Genomic DNA, 26,779 nt, shown 5'->3' with positions numbered 1-26,779 from the left:
TTTATCTCCTTTTAGTTTGATGTTAGCTGTTGGTTTACTGTACATTGCTTTTATTATGTTCAGGTATGTTCTTGTTATCCCTGATCTCTCTAGGACTTTTATCATGAAGGGGTGTTGGATTTTGTCAAAGGATTTTTCAGCATCTGGTGTGATGATCATGTAGTTTTTCCTTTGCAGTTTGTTTTTATGGTGGATTACATTGATAGATTTTCTAATGTTGAACCATCTCTGCATCCCTGGGATGAAGCTTACTTGATCATGTTGGATGATGTTATGATGTATTCTTTTATATGATTTGTCAGTATTTCCTTGAGTATTTTTGCATCGATGTTCATGAGGGAAATTGGTCTATAGTTCTCTTTCTTAGTTGGGTCTTTGTGTGGCTTGGGTACCAAGGTAATTGTAGCCTCATAAAAAGAATTTGGCAGTAAGCCTCCCGCTTCTATTGTATGGAACACTTTGAGGCGTACTAGAATTAGCTCTTCTTTGAATTTCTGATAGAAATCTCCTCTGAAGCCATCTAGGGTTTTTTGGTTGGTAGTCTTTTGATGACTGCTTCTATTTCATTAAGGGTTATAGGTATATTTAGGTTGTTTATCTGTTCTTGATTTAGTTTTGGCAAGTGATAGCTCTCCAGATAATTGTCCATTTCCTTTAAATTTTTGAATTTTGTGGACTAAAGGTTCTCAAAGTATGCCCTGATGCTTCTTTGGATTATCTCAGTTTCCATTGTTATGTCTGCCTTTTCACTTCTGTTTTTGTTAATTAGCATGCGCTCTCTCTGTCTTTTGGTAACTGTGGCAAAGTTGATTTTTTCAAAGAACCAACTCTTTGGTTCATTGATTCTTTGCAATGCTTTCCTGGTGTCTACTTGATTGATTTCAGCCCTTAATTTAATTATTTCCTGGCATCTACTGCTCCTGTGTGAGTTTGCTTCTTTTTGTTCTAGAACATTCACTTGTGCTATTAATTCTCTAGTGTGACTGTTCTCCAGCATCATCATGTGAGCACTTAGTGCTGTGAACTTTCCTTACAGCACTGCTTTCAGAGTGTCCCATAAATTTGGATATGTTATGTCTACATTTTCATTCAATTCCTGGAAGTCTTTAATTTCTTTTTTTTTATTTCTTCTGTGACCCAAGGATGGTGCAATTGTGCATTGTTCAATTTACATGAGTTTGTAGGGTTACTGTGTTTTGTGTTATTGTTGAATTTTAATTTTAATGCATGGTGGTCTGATAAGATAAATGGAGTTATTACAAGTTTTTTGTATCTGTCGAGGTTTGCTATGTTTCTGATTATGTGGTTGATTTTAGAGAAGGTTCCATGTGGCTCTTAGAAGAAGTTATATCCCTTTGTGTTTGGATGGAATGTTATATGGATGTCCGTTAAACCCAGTTGGGTCATAACTTCTGTTAGTTCTTTAGTTTCTGTCTGGAGATCATGTCTAGTGGTGAAAGCAGAGTGTTGAAATCTCCTACCACTAATGGGTAAGATTTTATGTGCAATTTGAGCTTTAGTATTGTTTCTTTAACAAATGTGGGTGCCTTTGTATTCGGGGCATAGATGTTCAGAATTGAGACTTCACCTTGATGTACTTTTCCTTTGATGAATATGAAATGTCCTTCTTTATCACTTTTGATTGATTTTAATTTGAAGTCTAATTTATTAGATATTGGGAATGCTACACCTGCTTGTTTTTTGTGTCCGTTTGATTGGAAAATCTTTTCCCAGCCCTTTATTCTGAGGTAATGTCTGCATTTGACGTTGGGATATGTTTCTTGTATGCATCAGAAGGATGGGTTCTGTCTTTGTGTCTATTCTGCTAGTCTGTGTCTTTTTATACTCAAGTTGAGACCGTTGACATTGAGGGATATTAATGACCATTGATTGATAATTCTTGTTCGTTTTTGATTTATTGGTTGTGGTGTTATTGTGAGTTGGTTTTCCTCCCTTTTCCTTTTGGTGTTTGGCAAAATGGGATTATCTATTGCCTATGTCTTTGTGAGTATAGTTATTTTTATTGGGTTGAAGTTTTCTTTCCAGAACTTTCTGTAGGCCTGGATTCATGGATATGTATTGTTTAAATCTGACTTTGTATTGGAATATTTTGTTTTCTCCATCTATGGTCATTGAAAGCTTTGCTGGATACAGAGGTCTGGGCTGGCATACTTGTTCCCTTAGGATTTGTAGGACATCTGTCCAGGATCTTCTGGCTTTCATAGTTTCCATTGAGGAATTGGGTGTATTTCGGATAGGTCTGTCTTTATATGTTACTTGGCCTTTTTCTCTAGTTTCTCTTAATATTTTCTCTTTATTCTGTAGGTTTGTTGTTTTGATTATTATGTGGTGAGGGGACTTCTTCTTGTAGTTCACTCTATTTGGTGTTCTGTAAGATTCTTGTACTTTCATAGACATATCCTTCTTTAGGTTAGGGAAGTTTTCTTCTATGATTTTGTTGAATATGTTTTCTCTACATTTGAGCTGTATACCTTCACCTTCTTCTATACCCATTATTCTCAGGTTTGGCTTCTTCACTGTGTCCCATATTTCCTGGATATTTTGTGTTAGGGATTTGTTGGATTTGAGGTTTTCTTTGGTAGATGACTGTTTATCCCCTAATGAGTCTTCAACACTTGATTTTCTCTTTTCCATCTCTTGTATTCTATTGTATTCTATGTATACTTGCATCTGTAGTTCCCTGATCATTTACCCAGTGTTTCTATTTACATCATCCCCTTATTCTTTGGTTTGTTTATTGTTTCTATTTCAGCTTTCAATCCTTCAACTGTTTGAGTTGTTTCCTTCATTTGTTTGGTTGTTTTTCTTGGTACTCTTTAGATTCTTTAAGAGATTTGTTTATTTCTTGTATTTTTTGGTTTGTCTTTTCCTCCATATCATGTATTTTTGTTTGTTTGTTTTTTTCTTCTATTTCTTTACAGGATTTCCTAGTTTCTTCTTTGAGTGAGAGAAAGAAAAACATGAAGAACCAAAAAATTGTATAAATTTAGATTTCTTAAATCTTTTTTTATTTAAATTAGAAAGAAGCTTGCTTCATATGTCAATCCCAGATCTCTCTCCCTCCCCTCCTCACCTGCCCCCCACCAACATACCCAACCCCCACCCAAACCCCACCCCACTCTCCAGGGAGGGGGAGGCCCTCCACGAGGGATCTCCAGAGTCTGTTATTTCAGCCAGGGCAGGGCCTAGGCTCTCCCCAATGTGTACAGACAGAGAAAGCATCCCTTGATATAGACTGAGCTCTAAAAGTACATATGTATACCAGGAATAAATACTGATCTCTACCCAAGTCCCTATAGATTGCTGAGGACTCCTCGCTGACACCCAAATTTAGAGTTTCTGGATAAGTCCCATGCTGGCATCTCAGCCATTAATCTGGAGTCCATGTACTCCCCCTGGTTCATGTGATCTGTCTCTGTGGGTTTCACCCACTCTGTCTTAACCCATTTGCTCATCACTTTTCTCTCTCTGCAACTGGGTTCCAGGAGTTCATTTCAGTGTTTAGCTGTGGGTATCTGCCTCTGTTTCCATCTGTCACTGGATGAAAGCTCTAGGATGGTGAATAAGGTAGTTGTCAGTCTCATTATTGAGGAAGGGCTTTTAAGGTGGCCATTCCACTATTGCTTAAATTACCAGTTGGTGACATCCTTGTAGATCTCTGAAAATCTCACTAGTGCCAGATATCTCCTCAAATCTATAATTGCTCCCTCTATTATGATGTTTCTCATCCTGCTGTTCTATATTCTTCCCCCAACTCAACCTTCCTGCTTTCCCATGTCCTCCTCTTCCCTCCACTTATCCCCCTCTTTTTTCTCAGCTACTTCTCCCTTCCTCCATGCTACCATTCCCCTTCTTGGGGGGTGACATGCAGATCTCTCTTAGGGTCCTCCCTGTTTTCCAGACTCTCTGGGAGTGGGATTGTAGCTGGCACATCACTGATCCATGTCTAAAATCCATATATGAGTGAGTACATACCATGTTTGTCTTTTTATGACTGGGTTACTTCACTCAGAATGGTTTCTTCTAGTGTCATCCATTTGCCTGCAAATTTTAAGATTCTATTGTTTTCTTTGTTTCTTTGTTTATTTGCTGAGTAGTACTCAATTGTATAAATGTACCACATTTTCTCTATCCACTTTTCAGTTAAGGGGCATCTAGTTTGTTTCCATGTTCTGGCTATTAGAAATAATGCTGCTATGAACATAGTAGAATACATGTCCTTGTTGTATGATTGTGCATCTTTTACATATATGATGAAGATCAAAATTTCTGAATCTTTTGGCATATCAATTCCCATTTTCCTGAGGAATCTCCATACTGATTTCCAAAGTGGCTTTAAGAGTTGCCACTGCCACTAGCAGTGGAGGATTGTTCCCCTTTCTCCACATTCTCTCCAGCTTAAACTGTCATTGGTGTTTTTAATTTTAGTCATTTTCACAGGTGTTGTTTTTATTTTTATTTCCCTAATGCGTAAGGATGTTGAGTACTTTCCTAAGTGTCTATCAGCCATTTTAGACTCATCTATTGATAATTAACTATTTAGTTCTGTACCCCATGAGGTCAGGAATTGTATTATTAAATTACTAAAAATTTAAAATTTCATCTACAATGTGTAAAGGGAAGTGTGCCGTTTATTGTTACAGCATCAACAATGTCTAACTTTTGCTAAAATAATTTAAAGCATATTTTTATTTATCACCATTTTTATTGAAAATAGATTTTGTTCATAAAATACATTTTGACTATGAGGCTCTCTCCCCAGTCTTCCTAGGCCTTCCCTACCTCCTCACCTCTCAACCATTCTGCTTCTGTCCCCACCAATCCAAATCTACAACAATTCTGGTTCTTTCTCTTTAGGAAAATGAGGCACATAAAATGATAATAAAAATAAGATAAAAACACATGAATAGGTGGCCAACAAACCAAAAATCAATACAAAATCAAAGAATAAAAGAAATAAATGAGAAACCTATACAGACATAGAGTCAAAACATATTGGCAGACATAGAATTCCCCCAAAAACATAAAGTTGAGAAACATAACATATTACCAAAAGACCTGTAGGTGGAAAACAGGGCAAATAAAAAAGAAGGCAGGAGAAAGCATTATGAATTAAATAATAGCATTTAATTTATTTTGTCTTGGATATCTGCTATTGATGATGGGTCCTGTTTTAAGAGTAGCTTGTATATCCCATAAGACTCCTTTGAAGAACATGGTTTCTTCATTTGTGAGTGGTTAACAATCGAAAACAGTGCTTGGATTAGGGATATAGGCTTGTGTCCTCATGTGTTCGGTATCACAATATTACGACATCTACTGTCACAGTGCTCTTCAGGACCTGCCCATGCTACCCTGAGTTCTGGGAATTCATATGTATGTTCACAATGTGTGTGGAAGACATCAATTTTGTATTCTCCATCCTTTCTAGCTTTGAACATCTTTCCAGCCCCTCTTCTAAACCAGAGATGTGGAGATATTTTGCATGTTTTCTAACAAATGAAATTTGCTTGAAGATAAGAGGGTAGAGGTATGCAATAGTTAACCGTTGAGGTCTGGAGGTCTCTTACAGACAGACAGGAAGTATATAAATGGGAAGAGAGAGGAATATAATGCAGGAGGAGACAGGAGCTAGGTCTATTTTTAGTCTGAGGATTTTGTAGAGGTTTGAACTCAAGTGGTTGATTCTTTCACTTCTCTGATCTTTCAGCTTTCATCCCCTAATATCTGACTCTGTTTTTTTTATTTAGATGAATTAGAAATTGTGCTACATAGACAGGGGAATAAATTGATGTAGAATATCCATTCACGACCTAGTGTTCCAAGGTATCTCACTTTCTGCTCCTTGTTCAACTGGTGGTCTTTGTATTTGTTGCCATATACTACATCAAGAAGCTTTTCAGATTATGTATGAGCAACACAATGATCTGTGAGTATGACACTATGTCATTATGATTCATTCTATTGCTATTTTCCTTTACCAAATAAAATAGTATTTGCTTTTCCCTAAGTCTCTGGTGTATTCTAAGTTTCTTGGTTACACAAGTAGTTCTGGGAATAGATTCCATCACTGGAGTGTATATTAAATTAAGTCAGACAGTGGTCAGTTAGTCCCTTAAACTGTATCCAACAATTGCACTCTACATTCTGCATGATACCACTATTGCAGACTGAAGAATCTGTAGCTGGATTGCTGTTTACTTTTCTCCTTTGGTACCAGTACCTTCCAGTAATATGAACACTAGTTAGTAGAGAGGAAATTTCTAAGTAAGCACCACTCTTTCTCCATGTTCAGTGAGTTGTGAAGCTCTTCTATTCAGCAACAGGGACTTAACCATAAATGTGTGGACAACAACCAAGAGCCTTTACCTTAGCATTAATTGTTTGGGAGTTCCTATGGGGCCCCTTTGGCATACAAGTTGATAACCTATTTCCAGATATGAAGACTTAATTTTGAGAAAGTAATGCCAAGTTTGACCTCTTTCTCCACAGTTATTTTGTAATTACCTTTTAGATCACTTTCATATAAGAATGTGTTCAGTAACAATGTATTGCATTTGGTTTCCATACAAACTCCCGAATGACCCTCAGTTTTACCTGTCAATTGTCAGCTTTCCTTCTTAAGTCTCCCTTTTCTCCTTTCCTCATTTGTTATTACCAGTCCAAGTTCCATCATCCATCCACAATTATCTATGCTATTTCTTCTTACAAGGAACACCTAATCCTCCAAACAGCCCCTTAATCTATATTTAAACTTTGTGCTTTTATGGATTATAGCTGACTTATTGAAGACTTAACATCAACATGCAACTGAATACCTATCATATTTAAATTTTATCTGGGTTACCTCACTCAGGATTTTTTTCTTTTTCTTTTTCTTTTTTTTCTTTTTGGTTTTACAAGACAGGGTTTCTCTGTATTGTGTTGGAGGCTGTTGGTACAGCCTGGCCTCGAACTCACAGAGATCCGCCTGCCTCTGCCTCCCGAGTGCTGGGATTAAAGGCGTGCGCCACTATAGCCCAGCCTCACTCAGGATTTTTTTTATTCATGCATTTATCTATGAATTTTATTATTTAATTAATCTTAAGAATTGAGTAATAGTCTATTATGAGGGATATCTAAGTTGTTTGCAATTCAGCAATGAGCATGGTCATTGCTCTGTGGTAAAATTAAATGTCCTTTGGGCATATGGACAAGAATCTTGAGGCACATCAATTTCCATTGTCCTGAGGAAGCCCCATGCTAATTTCCACAGTGAATGTCCAAGTTTACACCTTCACCAGCAATGTTCCAGCCAGTAAGAGCTATAAGTTGTTTTATTGATCTTGACCATTCTGAGATGTGTAACGTGGCACCTCAAAGTAGTTTTCATTTGTATTTCCCTGATGAATGAAGATGTTAAACATTTATTTAAGTGCTTCTCAGGTGTTTGTTTTTCCTCTTATGAGAAACCCCTAATTATACATGCAATCTATTCTTCCCTTGATGTTCACTTTTGTTTTGCTTGCTTTTGGGGGCAGCACTCCTGATATATTTTAAATATTAGTCCTCCATCTAATATGGAGTTAGCAAAAATCATTTCCTGTCCTGTAGACTGTATTTTGTTCTAATGATAGTGTCCTGTGCTATTAGTAACAGAAACATCCATTGAAAATTGGTATACTTTTAATCATATAAAAATATATTTTACTAAATAATTATAGCAGCATAGTATTATCTTTAGCAAGATATTTTATCTCAGGGTGAATCAACATCATAATACTGTTATTCATTAGGCAAGGCAACATTACAACTTTAAAACTGCAAAGCAGGAGCTAAGCCATTGCAAAATAGAAATATTTTCAATTATCTGGATTAAGGAATCTCCATTTTGCAATGCAAATTTGCTTCCCTACACTTGTTGTATTCTCATCCTTAGTAAAGACTAACACACTGGTATTCAATATAGAAAAGTCACTTCTTCCCTAAATATGAAAATAGATACTGATTTAAATGAAATTTTATCATATATGTGGTCAAGTTGTCCTTGGTCTGTGATATGATCTATCTGCTTAATTCATTAGGTGTTTAGAGAACAGTATCGACCTCTGCTCTTAAGCAAATGACAAAGGTTGCTTGCTTTTGCATTCGCTTTTTAATTATTTATTGAAGTAAAAAATGAGATTTTGATATAAAGCCAATTGTTTATATGTATCATACCATATTTTAATCAGTTGTCATCATAAAGAGGCTTTAGAGAAATCAAAATCATTTGGTTTAATTATGAGACTGTAATCCCATTAATTTCTCAACATGAAAAGTGAAATTAAGGGACTAGAAAAGAGAATCCATTGAAGACAACTGAAAATACTGGGAAGATACCTGACTGTGAAACCTGGGATTTGAAGACATCGTGGAATTAATCTATAGTCTAATGCTGTAGACAACTTTAGTTCAATTTCAGTGTGAATTTATACATGAACAAAGAAAGTTGTCTGAGTTCAGAAAAACATGATCAGAAAAAAACATGTAAATAAACAATAGTACTTAAGCAAATAGCAAATATTAAGAGTAACACTTTCCAAGAACCTTCTCAGGACAGACCAATTTAAACAAAACTGCCTGAAACATAAAATAGATTATATCTGGAAAGCATTATGGAAGACAGAAGGCTGTTTCCAGAAACAGGGTACACTGAGGGTAACACTGAGCATGTAGTTCATCAGAATGGGCTCTATAGCTATGTTCCAACATCCAACAAGAACAAACGTGTCCTATAAATTGAATGCAAATATTTTTGCAGGACTCACAATAATCATATCCAACAACAATCCAGGGAACAAAACGTACCTGAGGTAAAAGGCCCTCTGCCTTTTTCTTTTTCTGGAGCCTCTCTCATTGTTACTCAAAGCATTGTTCACCATGTGTCCTACACTTGACAGATGCCTGGAAAAACATTTTACACATATTCAGATATTTTGGGTAATTTGCTTAAGACACATCCATTTTTTATTTCAGTTTCTAGAGTAGAACAACAGAAAACATACTATTTTCATTTCGAAATGTATTTTTGTTTCTGTTACCTAAACAAGCAACAGTGAGAGTTACAAACTTTAAGCAGACCCTTATTTAAGTATGCCTAGAGCTGTGAATTAATTGTGGCCTAAATAAGTTATTAGGACAATATTGTCACAGATGCATTATTTATAGACAGATTTTGGGACGTTTGTAACAGCAAAAATACTGAAGTGACATTTCCAAAGACATTAACATGAAAATGAGGAAAATTTCAAGAGAAAAAAATTATTCAACTATTCAATATACAGCTTCTTACTAGATCATCTTCAATAACGTATGGTGCAACAACATTTTTATTTCGAATATACACATGTAAAATTCATAGGCTAGCTGTAAAGCTTGATTCAAATTAAGTTTGCATGTATAAATGAAAAAAATAGAGTCAATGACAGCAGAATTTATATGATAACAAAATGATATACAGACATTTTCACCAAATGCACAATAAATACATTAAGCATAAAATATCCTTTAAAGTTATTATAGACTGTTCATTTTTTACAAGTAAATTATTATCATTTTCTTGCTGTGATGTGAAGATTTTGTATTTTAGACATACCAATATAATGATATTGAATTTTAGGTGATTGGTAACTTTTAAAAATTAAATAACAAAGAAGTGACCATATTATATATACTGAATCTTATTATTGAACCTACTATAGCAACATTTTTACATTTTTAAAGCAGTAATATTATGCTATTGTATAAAATTATCTTTCAGAAATCAGCCCCTGATAGAAGTTGAACAGAAATAATCATTGAAATAATTCAGAAACAGAAGTTGCTGCTGCTACAAGCACTAGAGAGCAAAAAAATTCAATAAGTCCACATGAATTCTCATCACATACATTATGTATTAAATTTCAAATCTTAAGTGGTCAAGACAAAAGATTGGGTAATACATTATGTATTCTTTTGTATCTAAGATGTAAAATCCAATCACAGTTGTACAGGGTCATGCATCAGTCAACCATGAAAGAAAATACAGTAACAGTTTTGTGAACGTATGCGATATATTAATGTATTTACTTCAAAATTTTTTTAGCTTTCCATTAATCATGAAATATAGAATAAAATCAAGAAATCAACAATATGTTAATTGTAGATCCTATTTTCAGGTTTGCAAACTCAGTATTGACTTAGTTTTCAAAAGAGTTAAAATATAATATTCATGGATGGAGGTTTTCTGAAGACAATAAGGCTATTCACAAATCTGCATCGAGGAGAAGGTCAGTTCAGGTACCTCTCCACTATTGCTAGGGATCTTAGCTTTGATCATCCTTGTGGATTTCTGGGTTATTTCCCTAGCTCCCGGGTCCTCCCTAACCCCATAATGTCTCCCTCTATCAAAATATCTGTTTCATTGATCTCCCCCTCTGCCCCTCCCCGAACTCAACTATTCTTTTCAACCATATGCTTATCCCCGTTTCATTCCCCTTTACTAACCCCTCCATCAACAGTTTATCCACAAGATCTCATTTATTTTCCCTCCTTATGGGGATCCATTCATCTCTCTTATGATCCTCCTTGTTTCCCAGAACTTCTGAGGCTGTGGATTGTAGCCTGGCTATTCTTTGCTTTACATGTATTATCCACTTAGGAGTGAGTACATATTGTATGTGTCTTTTTTGGTTTTGGTTAACTCACTGAGGATGATTAAATTCTTGTTTCATGAAATTTGTATGCAAAGTTCATGATGTCATAGTTTTATACAGCTGAGTAATGCTCTATTGTATAAATGTACCACATTTTCTTTACCCATTCTTCAATGTTTTCATTTTAGGTTGTTTCCAGATTATGGCTATTATGAATGATGCTGCAGGGTAAACAAGACAAAATACCAGCCTATGGAATGGGAAAAGATCTTTACCAACCCCACATCTAGCAGAGGGCTAATCTCCAAAATATATAGAAAATTCAAGAAAGTAGATATCAAAATACCAAATAATCCATTTTTTTAAAGTGGAGAGCAGATCTAAATAGAGAATTCGCAACTGAATAGTCTCAAATATCCAAAGGACATTTTAGGAATTGCTCAACATCTTTGTCATAAAGGAACTGCAAATCAAAATGACTCTGAGTTACCATCTTACACATGTCAGAATGGATAAGATATAAAACACCAATGACAGCTTATGTTGGAAAGCATGTGGAGTAAGGGGAACACTATTCCATTGGTGGTGGTAGTGCAAACTTGCACATTCAGTATAAAAATCAGTATGGTAGTTACTCAGAAAATTGCGAATCAATCTCCCTCAAGATGCTGCAATACCACTCTTGGTATATACTGAAAGGATGCTCAGTCATACCACAAGCACACCTGTTCAACTATGTTCATAGCAGGTTTATTTGAATTTTATCATTTTTAAAGGGTGATATAGTGAATGACAGAGATTTTCATTGAAGCATGGAGAGCACATTAATGTCTCAGAAAAAGGAGATGGATGTGAAGACCCTGTTTGCTCTAAGACTTCATGTAATGACTGCTTACTACTTGCAACTTCTAATATAATCTATTTATCATTTGAGTATATTAGAATCACAACACCCAAAGAGAACTCATTACCATATCATTATTATAATTTTTTCTAATATAAAAACTTTCCCTTAGAAATTAGATAGATAAAGAGTATTTTTTATATAACAAAAGACCAAATAATTACCTGCAAGAAACATTTGTATCCTATGTATGCTTCATTGTATGTTTCTTTCTAGTAATTCCAATTGAGCAGAATAGTTTATTGTATAGTTACATAAAATATGTAATATTAATAACAGTTGAGATTTTATGCATTTTTAAGATATTATAACACTGTTGCAATTTTACTAACCACCTGTGCCCACAAGGGCAGAGATAAGTGAAATGATCTCTACCCATGTATGTCATTATAGATAACAGCTAGAGACACAGTATTTCCAAGTGAAATAATTAATCTAATTGGCTATTTAAAAATGATAATTCAAGAAATAGACCTATAAATCTTTGAATATGTGTATAGATAAGACAAGGTAAATCAAGTAGAAATTTGAAAAGAACTTGAAAAGAACTAAATTAAAATTAAGTTCCTCAATTTATGAAGAGTCATGGGTGCTTTGTTTAATGTCTAATCATGGAGAAGTTTTTTCTCCTAGTAGGTACCCTGGTAATGATTAGCCTATTCATCTATGTCTACATTTATGGTTCTTAAAGAATGTGCCATTACATTTCTTTCTCTCAATTCTCATAGTTAATTTTAGGAGAAATTATCTTGAAAAGACTCATATGCAATTACCTTTTGAAGCTAGGATATGTCTCCCAAATATGAAAAGTCACTTTCAAGAAGACATATACATGCATACTTCAGCCATTGTGCTTAGAAAGTTGATTAAAAAGTTTATAGCAGGTCCTTTTGTGGCTCTCCGAGGGGTAGGCATCTGGGTGGAGATTGTTCTTCCATTTCTCCTACTAAAATGATATACTAATAACTATTGTTTGTATCCTATGAGCATTTTTTGTGCATGTGAACATTTCTGACACTTGTTTAAATATGCAAAGGATCAAAATTTTTCTAGCTTGTCCTTTGTCTGTGCAAGATACATTATTTATCAGTGTATTCTTACAGATTTAGACATAGGCCAAGATAAAGACTAGTACAAGTTGGTCAATAGAAAAATGGCTGAAAAAGAACTTCTTTATATAGGAGGTAAATTTCAAAGTCAATGTTGAATAAGACATTAAAGGTGTTACGTTATTAAGGTGGAAGGAGGTAGAAAGAACCCTATCAAGAGGAAATATTATATTTTTACTAATAACAAGAACTACTTCATGAATCTTCATATCTTTGTGAAGGAAACTATATCTTTTTACAATATATAGTTAATAATCATCAATAAGGTATATAGTTTTAGATAAACATGTTTTGTGTTACTTTATGATACAATATGCACTACAGTATGTGAGAACAATACTAAAACATATGTGCAATATCATAAACAGTTGCCATATTATATTGTGTGGAGGGAGTCAAGCAACCTCTTCGAGGCACAAGGTCCGAGAATAGCATGTGAGATTCTCATTGTGGCACTGGAGTTCTTGACACACTCAACAAGAACCTGAAGACATTTTGCTGCATAATTCTTAGCATGACTCCAGGTGTGTGTGTGTGCTAAATGCTCTCTTTGCTTTCACAAGTCTACTCACACGGCTTTATGGAAAAAGTCCCAGTAGGTGATGAAGTCTAATATGGCATATTTGCATAACTGTTCTGGAAAGAATGATTGTAACTGTAAGAGCTTTAAAGAAATGCTATTAAATAGATGGTATAAGGATTTGACAGAAACAATGAATGAAGCATAATTACAGACCCACATTTCCCTCAATTCTAATAATTGTGACAATAATCAAATAAATTAAGGGAGATAAACATAAGGACAAGGGATAAGCAATGCCAACTATTAAGAGGTAAGTTTTCAAGTTATGTTGACTATAATATGAATGGGAAAATCTGTTGTGCCCCCAGAGGGAATAGGACAATATAAAACATAGAATGTCAGAAGCCAGATCCTACCACATGTAAATATTAACCACAAGGGACAAAAGTATCTCTTAGTTTGCATGATGCTGTAACTGCATATGCTGTTAACTGGAAACACTGTTCTTCTTGTAGGTGTGTCTAGTTAGAAAAGTTCCTTTATATCTTGCAAAACTGGTAATGATTGGATGACAGAGATATAGACATAAAAGGTAATGACTACCTAAGGGAGAGTTAGTAGATGGAAGCAGAAAGAGGTAGAGAAAAATTGGTAATTACTGTAACCGATTTTATGTGGTGAAATATTACTTGAAATTTATTTAAATGTGCTTAAGAGTACAGAAAGCAAAGATAGTCACCAGCCACAAAGTCAGGTAATGTGGCACAAGCAGACAGATCTCTGTTAGTTCAAGGCCACAATGAGCTACAATGAATTGATTCTGTACTAAAGAAATACAGTTCACACAAAGGTGATCTCAGCACTTGGGTTACATGCCTTCAGTCCCAGGATTTGAGAGGTATAAAAGGAAGAGGCAGGAGTACAGGATTGTAGTCTGAGGCATGGTGGAGACAGGATTGCAGTCTGAGGATTTGTGAAGCTGGCCTGATCACACCCTCAAAAGAGCTGACCAGCTGGTTTGTTTTTCCACTGAGTAAATTCCATTGTGTAAATGTAACAGATTTTCCCTATCCACTCTTCAGTTGAGGGGCATCAAAGTTGCTTCCAGATTCTGGCTGTTGCAAATACTACTGCTATGAATACAGTGGAACAGACATCCTTGTTGTATAAATGTGCATCTTTTGGGTATATGCCTAAGAGTGGAATTGCTGACACTTGTAGTACACTGATTCTCATTTTCCTGAGGAATCTCCATACAGATTTCCAAAGTGGCTGTATGAGTTGGCACTACCTCCAGCAGTGGAGGAGTGCTTCCTTTCGTCACATCCTCTCCAGCATAAACTGTCATTGGTGTTTTTTATTTTAGCCATTTTGACCTGAGTAAGATGATATCAACAGTTGCTTTGATTTGCATTTCCCTGATGGCTAAGGATATTGTGCACTTTCTTAAGTGTCTATCAGCGAATTTAGACACCTCTAGTGAGAATTCTCTGTTTAGTTCTGTAGCCTACTTTTTAGTTGGATCCTTTGGTACTTTGGAGACTTGCTTCTTACATTCTTTGTAAACTTTGGAGACCCGCCCTCTCTCAGATGTGGGGTTAATGTGTTGGGGAAGTCCTGTTATTTGCCTGTTATTTGTCAATAAAGTGCTGTTGAGCCTATAGGAATCTAGATAGGTGGTGCTAGGAGTCCAGGAGGATTCTGGGAAGGAGAAACACAAAGAGTCAACATGTAACGCCATGGGGGTAGGAAGCCTGGAACTATTCTCCGGTAAGAGACATACTTAGATTAACAATTATGGGGTAATTACTTAAGTCAGAGCAAGCTAGTAAGAAACAAGCAAGGCCAACAGCTTCATAATGAATATAGCCTTCTGTGTGTTTATTTGTGACTGATGCGGATCTGGAACCAAGTGGGCGGGAAGGTTCCTCTCAAGGAAAAAGCTTCTCTTAACAGAATGGTTGTCAGGAGCGGGATTGAATTTCCACGCAAAACAACAAAAGCTTTAAAGGAATTTTAGAAACAGAAGAATGGAGAGAAGCACAGATTTTGGTAGCAGCATTTTCTCAGGTGTGCTCTGTTTTGCTATTGACAAGCCGAGATTCACATGGCTTGCTTACTGGAGTCTTCCTGACTCGGCATAAAAAGAAAAAAAAAAAAAACCAAGGTTGTTTTAAGAGACTCTGCTAACGATTTAAAGATGTGTACGTACAGATGGAAGTGGCAGCTTTTGCTGGATGTCAGCATGGACTGAGGCGGTAAACTGCAATCACGCTTACGCCCGCCATCTTGGAAACGGCAGTTTAAAACAGCCGCGGTTTTACAAATAAGACACGTGGCCAGAAAAACGTAAAGATTTACAGTAAAGTCAGACTTGGATGAAGAAAATCTCTAAAGGTTTACAGTGTGTTTAAAAATATACGTGAGATTGAGAGAGAAAATGAAAACGGCAAAGTGGTAAATAAATAAAAAAAAGCCGACGTTGTGGTGGTGCACGCAGGTAGGATTCCTCCAGAGGCAGAGGCAGGCGGATTTCCAAAGAGAAACCCTGTCTCAGAGAAAAATAAAAGTAAAATAAATAAAGTAATAATAGATAAATAAATAAGCTACGTAAAGATGGAAAATACGCAGAGAGTCTGGATACTGTATGCTATTATGTTTTTCAGTTTTTTCATTGCTAAGGAAGGAACAACTAAAGTACACTTGATTATAAATGCTGCTGAATTAATTCAACTTGTATCTTTTGAAAATGCCTTGACCTCAAAATTTAAGTATAAGGATATGTTACTTGGAAAAGGAGTTTTAATTTATGTTTCCACAGAACATAAAAAGCTGAGGATTTCTTCCAGGCTTCTGTGGTTCGACGAACCAAGACCCCCGGAAGCAGTGGACCAGGTGTTCCAACAATCGAAATAGCTAAGATGATGCAGCTTTACAGACCCCGAAAATACGGACTTATACAGGTTTCTGAGTTTTGTCATGATCCCCATGGTATGAACAGCGCCCCCTTCCAGCAGGAAGCAGTTTGGAATGAGCGACGTCCCAATTCCCATCTTGTTTATAAATCTTTGTTTTCATTTAAATGGGATTGTTTATAATTGGCTAATGATCACAGCCATCTCTTGTTAATGGAAAAAGGGGGAATTATGGTATGGGTATTGTTTTTCATTTATTGATACAAATTCAAGGTCAATTTTGTGATATGTATATTTCTCCTCTTGATTAAATATTGTGCTTATACTGATCTTTTAAAATGTAATGCATAATTGAATACAGATTATAGATAGTTACTTATAATAGAATTTATAGTTAGGTAAGTTAGATTTTCTAGATACACAGAAATATATTTGAGATAGATAAACAGTCTTCAAACCTCTCAAAGACCTTCAGAAAATGGCATTTAAAATGCTTTAGGGTTTTTCTTGACAATGAGAAATGTCTGCTCCGGGCAGCACCAATTATGTCTGAGAGGAAGATGGGCATCGAAGAAACTTGTTACGGAGTTTGCTTTCAACATGGCAAGATTAGCCATTTGGGCAAGAAACTGCTCTTGCCTAGACTGACTGTTGCTGTATAAACTGGACATGCAGGACCCACAGGAAAGTGACTGCTAAACTCAGTCTTACAGGGTTCCTGCTTCATGAAAGAGTCTATGAGACTTTCTGCAGGACAGAAAAATGACTAACAGACTGCTGATTCAGATGGGCAGTTTGAAATTTCTTGCTTTCCTGAGAAATCTTCTGGACACATTGTGGCCTATGGGCTGAAGATGGATGCCCCAACGTTACAGAGGAACTTCGGGTGACTGTCCAGACAGTAAGATGTCTCTGTCAATCCTAGTGTTTATATATTATCCTTCTGTGGTCTTTGATGGAGTTGAAGACAGATAGTTATAGTGTTCCTTAGTTATGATAAAAGATAAGCTACATATAGGACTTTGGACTCACAAGAATGAGATAGATGATATTTTCTTTAAATGTTGCTGAATGTTGATAGACAAAATATTGTAACTGTATTCTTACTTGATAACTGTTCTGTTGTATATAATTTGACTATGTTAAAGTTAAGACCTTTCTTTTGTTTAAACAGAAAAGAGGAGATGTTGGGGAAGTCCTTTTATTTGCCTGTTATTTGTCAATAAAGTACTGTTGAGCCTATAGGAATCTAGATAGGTGGGGCTAGGAGTCCAGGAGGATTCTGGGAAGGAGAAGCACAAAGAGTCAACATGTAACGCCATGGGGGTAGGAAGCCTGGAACTATTCTCTGGTAAGAGACATACTTAGATTAACAATTATGGGGTAATTAGTTAAGTCAGAGCTAGCTAGTAAGAAACAAGCAAGGCCAACAGCTTCATAATGAATATAGCCTTCTGTGTGTTTATTTGTGACTGATGCGGATCTGGAACCAGGCGGGCGGGAAGGTTCCTCTCAAGGAAAAAGCTTCTCTTAACATTAATGAGCATCTTTTCCCATTCTGAGGGTTGCCTTTTTGTCTTGTTTACCATGTCCTTTGACTTACAGAAGCTTCTCAGTTTCAGGAGGTCTGATTTATTAATTGTCGACCTCAGTGACTGTACTACTAGTGTTATGTTCAGGAAGCAATCTCCTGTACCAATTCATTCTAGGGTACCTCCCACTTCCTCTTCTAAGAGATTCAGTATGGCTGGATTTATGTTGAGATCTTTGATCCATTTGGACTTAAGTTTTGTGCATGGCAATAGACATGGATCTATCTGCAGTCAACTACATGCCAGAATTCAATTATGCCAGCACCATTTGTTGAAGATGCTTTCTTTTTTCTATTGTATAATTTTAGCTTTGTCAAAAATCAGGTGTTCATACGTGTCTGGGTTAATATTTGGGTATTCAGTTTGACTCCATTGGTGTATCTCTCTATTTTTGTGCCAGTACCAAGCTGTTTTCAGGAGTATATCTCTATAATAGAATTTAAAGTCAGGGGTGGTTATGCCTCCAGATGTTGCTTTGTTAAACAGGATTGTTTTGGCTGACCTGGGTCTTTTGTTTTTCCATATAAATTGATTGCCGTTCTTTCAAGGTCTGTGAAGAATTGTGCTGGAACTTTAATGGGGATTGCATTGAATCTGTAGATTGCTTTTGGAAAGATTGCCATTTTTACTACATTGATCTAACCAAGCCAAGAGCATGGGAGATCTTTCCATTTTCTGGTGTCTCCTTTATTTTCTTTCTTTAAAGACTCGTTCTTGGGATAAAGTTCTTTCACTTATTTGGTTAGTTTTACCCCAAGGTATTTTTTGTTATGTGTGCCAGTTGTAAAGAAATTGATTCTTTAATTTCTTTCTCATTCCTTTTATTGTCTGTATATAGTAGGGCTACTGATTTTCTCGTGTTGATCTTGTATCCTGCCACTTTGGTGCAGCTGTTTATCAGCTGTAGACATTCCCTGGTAGAGTTTTTTTGGGTCACTGATGGAAGCTATCATATCATCTGCCAATAGTGAAATTTTCCCTCTTCCTTTTCAATTTATATCACCTTGATCTCCTTTTCTTGTCTTCTTGCTCTAGCTAGAACTTGAAGAGGTATGGAGAGAGTGGTCAGTCTTGTCTTGTTCCTAATTTTAGAGGAATTGCCTTGAGTTTCTCTCCATTTAGTATGATGTTGGCTGTTGGTTTGCTATATAGCTTTTATTATGTTTAGGTATGTTCCTGTTATCCTAGATCTCCCCAAGACCTTTATCATGAAGGGGTGTTGGATTTTGTCAAAGGGTTTTTCAGCATCTAGTCATGATCATGTGATTTTTGTTTCTTAGCTTGTTTATATGACAGATTACATTGATGGATATCCATATGTTGAATGGTCTCTACATTCCTTGGATGAAACCTACTTGATCATGGTGGACGATTTTTTTGATGTGTTCTTGGATCTAATTTTTCAGTATTTTATTGGGTATTTTTGCATCAATGTTCATGAGGTATATTGGTCTGAAGTTCTCTTTCTTAGTTGTGTGTTTGTGTGGCTTGGGAATCAAGGTTACTGAAGTCATGTATAAAGAGTTTGGCAAAGACCCTTCTACTTTGAGGAAAATTGGCGTAAGCTGTTTTTTGAATTTCTTGTAAAATTTTGCACTGATGTCATCTGGACCTGGGCTTTTTTGGTTGGAAGACTTTTGATGAATGCTTCTTTTTCATTAGGGGCTACCAGTCTATTTAAATTGCTTTCTATTCTTGATTTAATTTTGGTAAGAGTATCTATCCAAAAAATTGTCTATTTAATTTAAGTTATCAAATTTTGTGTAGTATAGGCTTTCAAAATCCCCTTTTCATTTCTGATTTTGTTAATTTCATGTTGACATTCTGTTGTTTGTTAAGTTTGGATAAAGTTTTGTCTATCTTTTTTATTTTCTCAGAGAACCAACTCTTCATTACATTGATTCTTTGTATTGCTTTCCTGGTTTCTACTTTATTGATCTCAGCCCTCAATATGATTATATCCTGACTTCTATTCCTCTTGGGCAACTTTGCTTCTTTGTGTTCTAGAGCTTTCAGTTGTGCTGTTAATTCTCTAGTATGACAATTCTCCAGTTTCTTCATGTGGGCACTTAGTGCTATGAACTTTCCTCTTAACACAGCTTTCCAAGTTTCCCATAAGTTTGGGTATGTTGTGTTTTCATTCTCATTAAATTCCAGCAAGTCTTTAATTTCGTTTTTTTTATTTATTCTTTTACCCAGGAATCATCCAATTGCACATTATTCAATTTATGCTTTCTGCAGTTTGTGTTGTTTTTGAATTCTTACTGTTACGCATGGTGGTCTGATAAGATACATGAAGTTATAACAATTTTTTATACCTATTGAGATTTTCTATGTTTCCAAGTATGTGGTTAATTTTTGAGAAGGTTCCGTGAGACACTGAGAAGAAGATACATTCTTTCTTATTTTGATGGAATTTTTAAAGATGTCTATTAAACCCAAATGCATCATAACTTCTATTATTTCCTTTGTTTCTTTGTTATGTTTTTGTGTGGTAGTCCTGTCTAGTGGTAAGAGTGGGGTGTTGAAGCTTCCTACTATAAGTGTGTGAGGCTTTATATGTAATTTGACCTTTAGTAATGTTTCTTTCAAGAATGTGCATGCCTTTGTATTGAGGGCATAAGTGCTCAGAATTGAGACTTCATCTTGGTGCATTTATCCTGTGATGAACATGAAATGACCTCCTTCATCTCTTTTGATTTATTTTAGTTTAAAGTCTAATTTGTTAAATATTAGGATTGATATCCACCCTTGCTTCTTGAGTCCATTTGATTGGAAAGTCTTTGCTCAGCACTTAACTCTGAGGCAATGTCTATCTTTGAGTCTGAGGTATGTTTCTTGTATGCCGCAGAAGGATGGGTTCTATCTTCGAATCCATTCTGTTAGCCTGTGTCTTTTTATGGGCAAGCTAAGACCAGGATATTGAGGGATATTTATGACCATTGATTGCTCATTCTTGTTAGTTTTGGAATGCTTACTGGTGATGGAATTGTGTGTGGATTTCCACCCCCATTTTTTGACTCCTTGTAAAGTGGGATTATCAATTTCCTATGTTTTTCTGGTTGTACTTAAATTCCTAGTGTTGGAGTTTTCTTCCAGAACTCTCTTTAGTGCTGGGTAAGTAGATATGTATTACTCGAATCTTTTATTTTTCATGGAATATCTTGCTGTCTCCATATATAGTGAATGAAAGCTGTGCTGGGTATAATAGTCTGGGCTGCCATCCATGGTCTCTTAGTGTTGGTAGCATATCTATCCAGGACCTTCTTGCTTCCAAAGTTTCCATGGTATAATTCTGATAGGTTTGCCTTTATATGTTACTTGACCATTTTCTTTAGGTGCTCTTAATAGTCTCTCTTTATTCTGTATGTTTGGCGTCTTGATTTTTATGAGGCTAGGGGACTTCTTTTTGTGGTCCACTCTATTTGGTGTTCTGTAACTTTCTTGTACCTTTATTGGCATGTGGTATTTTAGGTTGGGAATGTTTTCTTCTGTGATTTTGTTGTATATGTTTTCCGTCCCTTTGAGGTGGTTTTCTTCATCTTCTTCTATACCTATTATTCTTAGCTTTGGTCTTTTCACAGTGTACTACATTTCCTGGATATTTTCTATTAGGGATTTGTTGGAGGTAAGATTTTCTTTTTTTCCCTCAATATAAGATTTTATATGAATTAGAAACTGAAAGCTTCACATGTCAGTCCCAGCTCCCTCTCCCATCCCTCCTCTCTTTTCACTCCACCAGTCCCCCTAGCCCCCCACCCAATCCCCACATCATTCCCCAGGGAGGATGAGACCCCCTTTGGGGGGATCTCCAAAGTCTGTCATTTCATCCAGGGCAGGGCCTTTCTTTGGTCAATATGTGTATTTCACCTAGTGTATCTTCAACACCTGAGATTCTTTCTTCCATCTCTTGTATCCTGTTGATTCTGCTTGCATCTGTACTGTCTGACCATTTTCCCAGCTTTTCTATTCCCACCATTTCTTCAGATTGTATTATTTATTGTCTCTATTTCAGATTTCAACCCTTGCACTGTTTGTATTGTTTCTTCAAATTTTTGCTTTGCATTTTCCTACATTTCTTGCATTTTTTGGTTTGTTTTTTCTTTCATTTCTTGCATTTTTGGGGGTTGTTTTTTATTCTAAACCTTTAAGGGATTTTCCCATATTCTCATTGATGGCCTCTATCATTTTTATGTTGCTTTTATGGTCATTATCTTATGCTTCATTTGCATTGGAATGTTGGAGTCTTGCTGGTGCAGTGTCTCTAGACTCTGGAGGTGTTATATATGTTTTTCTGTTGCTGTGTGTGTTTTTGTATAGTCTTCTGCCCATCCCTTCCTCAATTGGTGCAGGAAGAGCCTCCTCCTGACCTGGTGGGCATGGCACCAGTGTTCCCTTTTGGTGTGTGTGATCAAGTCCAATACTCTGGTAGTTCTCCACTTCCTAGTCCTAGTCCTCATCCTGTGGGTAGAGAAGGACACTAGGATGCTGGGATGCATTGTCTCCCACCGGAATGGGATACTCAGTAGCAGTGCCCAGGCACTGGAACAGAAGCAGGCCCAGAACAGGTTCTGGATTTCCTGGTCCCATAGGTGGAGAAGAAGACCAGGAAGCTGGGCTGCATAGGCTCCTGACTGGAGGGGAGCCTCAGTGGCAGGTCTCGAGGCACTGGAACACCATGAAAAATTTTTATAGGGATTACAAAACAAGTGTGAAGGGATGACGGTAGTGTTTTCTTTACCAACTACAACATATTTTTAAAAATTTTAGGTATAATATTATTTTTAAAACAATTATTATGCAGTGCATATGCCATAACTCTATTTATTCACTAATATTATTTAACCAAATTAATATGGGCCTTAGTCAAGCTAAGCAATAGTGGAGAGACCACCTCGAATGCCCATTCCTGATAATGAACTTGATGTCTATAACAATCCGGGACCCTTCATCCAGTGACTGATGGAAGCAGAGGCAAACACCCACAGTTAAGCACTGAACTGAACCCAAGGAACCCAGTGACAGAGAGGAGCGATGAGCAAATTGGCAAAAAAAATGGGCTGGCTGGCAAAACCAGCAGAGACAGCTGATCTGAACAGGGGAGAGCCCTTGGACCCCAGACCAACAGCGGGAGGCCAGCATGGGATTGATCCAGACCCCCCGAATGTGAGTGTCAGTGAGGAGGCCTGTGCAACCTATGGGGCCCTAAGCAGTGGATCAGTGTTTATCCCTGGAATACAAACAGACATTGTGTGCCCATAGCACAAAGAGGGATGCTCTCTCAGCCTGGACTCTTATGGGAGTGCCTGGACCCTACCCTGAGTGAAATGACAGACTCTAGATATCCCCTACATGGAAGGAAATGCCAATAGGTTGGGAGGTTGGGGGGGATGGGGCGGGGAGGGAGGAGGGGAGTGAGAGGGAACTGGGATTGGCATGTAAAACAAGCTATTTAAAATTAAAATAAAAACTTAAAAAATATGGGCCTTAGGATTTTTAATTACATAGCTCCATTTTCAATTCAGAAAGTTAAATGCCATTAAGGATATTAATATTATTACTTACTATATTTTTTTCTTATGATAAGGAGAGGAGCACATTTTCACATTCTTTCTAAGCCCTAATACAACAATAGTGTTAGCTCTATTTTTCCTGGCGAAGTAGTCATACCAACATGCTATAGAAAGGACAAATTGTTAAGGTTACAATTAGAAGGCACAGAAGCAAATCAAAAGTGCAAACTTCAGGGTAGGAGGTAGACCAAAATGAGAAGCTGGTTAAATATTGGAAACAAGAATAAGTAACAGAAATATAAAAAATTTTATGCAAGCCACAATTTGTCCTCCCTTTAATGTTAAATAATTTGGGATACTAACCATTTTTTGTCATTTTATCATAGAATTATGTCTCATATTCAGCAGGACTGATATAAATGCCTACGCCACTATTCAATATAGTTAGATGCTGCTCTTTCTAGTGCAAATAATAAGACAATGAGAGTACATGCATATCTAGATCAAAGTTTTATTGACCTGTATCATACATATTAATTAGTGTAGAAGAATTTCTAATGATCTAAGCTAATCCTGAATGTGGATAGCAGAGCTTACAACTTAATTATGTTTGATTGAATTTTAATTAATTAAATTAATTGTGACTAAAATTTATTTTAGGTTCTGGTCAAAACAGAGACCTGAAGACTTGGGGAATTATGTGAATAATGTTCTTCAATTAAAAAGGTAGATATTATAGGAGAATTTAAACAGGCAATATGTTCATATCATGTCAACATTTTAAGAAATGGCACTATATTGCAAAATTATTTCAGTATCTGAATACCAGTAATATGGAACTAGCATTTGTTTACTAAATCATACATATTTAACAGGCTATATTTAGAAATATGTATGTATATGCATATTTTCATTCAATAATATCTTTTAAAAGGCCATGAATTTTTGAGTCCAAGGAGTGGTATAAGGGAAACAGGAAAGAGAAAGAGGAAATAGTGCAGTTTTATTATAGCCTAAAAAGTAAATAAGTAATTTTTAAAAATTAGGTATAACACTACAGTACGTTATTGTCTTTCCCTTATATATCAGACAGCTCAAATTGTGCAGCAAAATGACTCTTAACAGCATTCTTCTATACGCCTAGATCAGTGCCTCACTCAAGCAACTTCAGAAAGTTTCTCTTGTATGACCTGGGGAGTAATACAGAGGCCCACTACTGGACAACGTGCAAAGTGAGAGCTTTTGGAAAATAAGGCGATGCAAAGATTAAAATAACAAGAGGAGATGGAAGACAACAAGATAACAATGTCTTCCAAATAAAATAGAACTGATGCACATATGAACTTGCAGGGCCTGAAGCTTCTTTCAATGGACCTATACAGGTTTAACCCACATTGGCTTCTAGTACTCAAAACGGGATGTGGAAACAAGATATTATTCCAAAACAGATATTCACCATAATTGATTTATGCTTGCAAAAGAATGCTTACTTGTCTACAATGGAGAGGTACAAGGCATTTTGGCCACACTTAAGTATAGTCCCCATACCCAGCAGAAGAGGGTCAACACAAATGAACCCATTCACAGTTATATAGCCTGTTTCATACTGCGTTGTTAGGGTATCTTTTGTCTTATTGCCTTTGTTTGTGCATTATGCTGTCTGATTTTGTGTTTTTATTACTTTTTTATTTGTGTGTATGTGAATGCGACTGTGTTTGTTGATATTTAATTGTTTTTGTTTGTTCTCTAAATATAAATAAAGAGTATGGAGTTCAGTGGGTAGGGAGGTGGAAATAATTTGGGAAGAATTATGGAAGGGTAAGGCACTGGCACACTATAGTGCAACAAATGTTTAATGTAATAGTGGGTCACTATTTTGTAAACAAATAAAAATCAAAAATATTAGAACAAGCTGGGTAGTGGTGGCACAAACACTCAGGAAACAGAGTCAGGTGGAGCTCTGGAGTTCAAGGCCAGCTTGGTGTACAAAGACCTCAACATAAATCCAGGCACAATGAACCTCTTAGAAGAGAAAGTTGGAGACACCCTTGAATTAATTAGTCAAGGAGACTGCTTCCTGAACATAAAACCAGTAGCAGAGACACTGAGATGGAAAATTAATAAATGGGACCTCCTGAAACTGAGAAGCTTCGGTAAGGCAAAATACACAGTCAACAACTAGTAATCCAGTCACAAAAGACAAACATGGTGTGAACTCACTCATATATGGATTTTAGACATAGAGAAAAACATTACCATCCTACAATCCATACCACCAGAGAAGTTAGGAAACAAGGAGGACCCTAAGAGAAACATTCATGGTCCCATGTAGAATGGGAATAGGGACAAGATCTCCTCAGAAAATTGGGAGCATAGGGGAGGGGAGGGGGAGTTGAGAGAAACAGAAGGGGATGGAGGAGGGGAGACGAGGACATGAGAGAGCAGGAAGATTGAGTTGGGGGAAGAATAGTTGAGAGCAAGAAAAGACATGTGATAATAGAGGAAGCTATTATAGTTTTATAGAGAAATCTGACACTAAGGAAATGTCTAAGATCTTCAAGGATGACTCCAACTAGCAATCTAAGCAATAGTGGAGAGGCTACCTTAAATACACTTTTCCATAATGAGATTAATGACTATGTTATATGCCACCCCACAGTCTTCATGCAATAGCTGATGGAAGCAGAAGCAGATACCCACAGCTAAATGCTGAGCTTAACTCATGGAATCCAGTTGCAAAGAAGGAGGAGTGATGAGCAAAGGCGCCAAGACCAGGCTGGAGAAACCCACAAAAACAGCTGACCTGAACAAGGAGGTCTCATGGATCCTAGTCTGACAGCGGTGAAACCAGCATAGGACTGGCCCAGACCCCCTGAACGTGGGTGTCACTTGTAGTCCTGGGTAATTTATTGTGCCTCTGGTAGTGGATCAGTATTTATCCCTAATATATAAATGGACTTTGGGAGCCCATTCCACATAGAGGGATTCTCTCTCAGCCTAGACACATGGGTGAACAGGGCCTAGAACCTGTTCCTAATGATATGACAGACTTTGAAGATCCTCCATGGAAGGCCTCACCCTCCCTGGGAAGCAGATATGTGATCTGTGGGGGGCAGGGAGGATGGGAGAGATAGCTTGTTTTCCATTTAAATTAAAAAAGTATTAGAACATTAGTAAGAGTTTAAAATAACTCTGTAAAATGAAGGAACTATTTTATATCTTTCACAGGTAACATTGGTAACATATTCCATATGATTTTTTTCTGTAAATGCTTTATTAAGTCTGCATTGAGATACGACTAAACTTCATAATCAGAAAAAAACTCTGCAAACTTCACCAGATGTCAAGGTCCTATCAGTGCAGTGTATCAGGGAATATGCTACTTGACCAAATATTGTCAAGTTTGTCTAATTAAAACAGAAAAATATCCTTCAGCAAAACAGATCTCCAGAGACAAACTAGGGATATTTACTTCAAAACATTTTGTCCAGTAAAATCGTACTGACGGTATTCAGAAAATATTGATGCTCTATGTACTGAGATTATT

The sequence above is a fragment of the Mesocricetus auratus genome, unplaced genomic scaffold (genome assembly GCF_017639785.1).
Source record: "Mesocricetus auratus isolate SY011 unplaced genomic scaffold, BCM_Maur_2.0 Super-Scaffold_2245, whole genome shotgun sequence".
Taxonomy (NCBI): domain Eukaryota; kingdom Metazoa; phylum Chordata; class Mammalia; order Rodentia; family Cricetidae; genus Mesocricetus; species Mesocricetus auratus.
Note: the sequence above shows the minus strand (reverse complement) of the source record.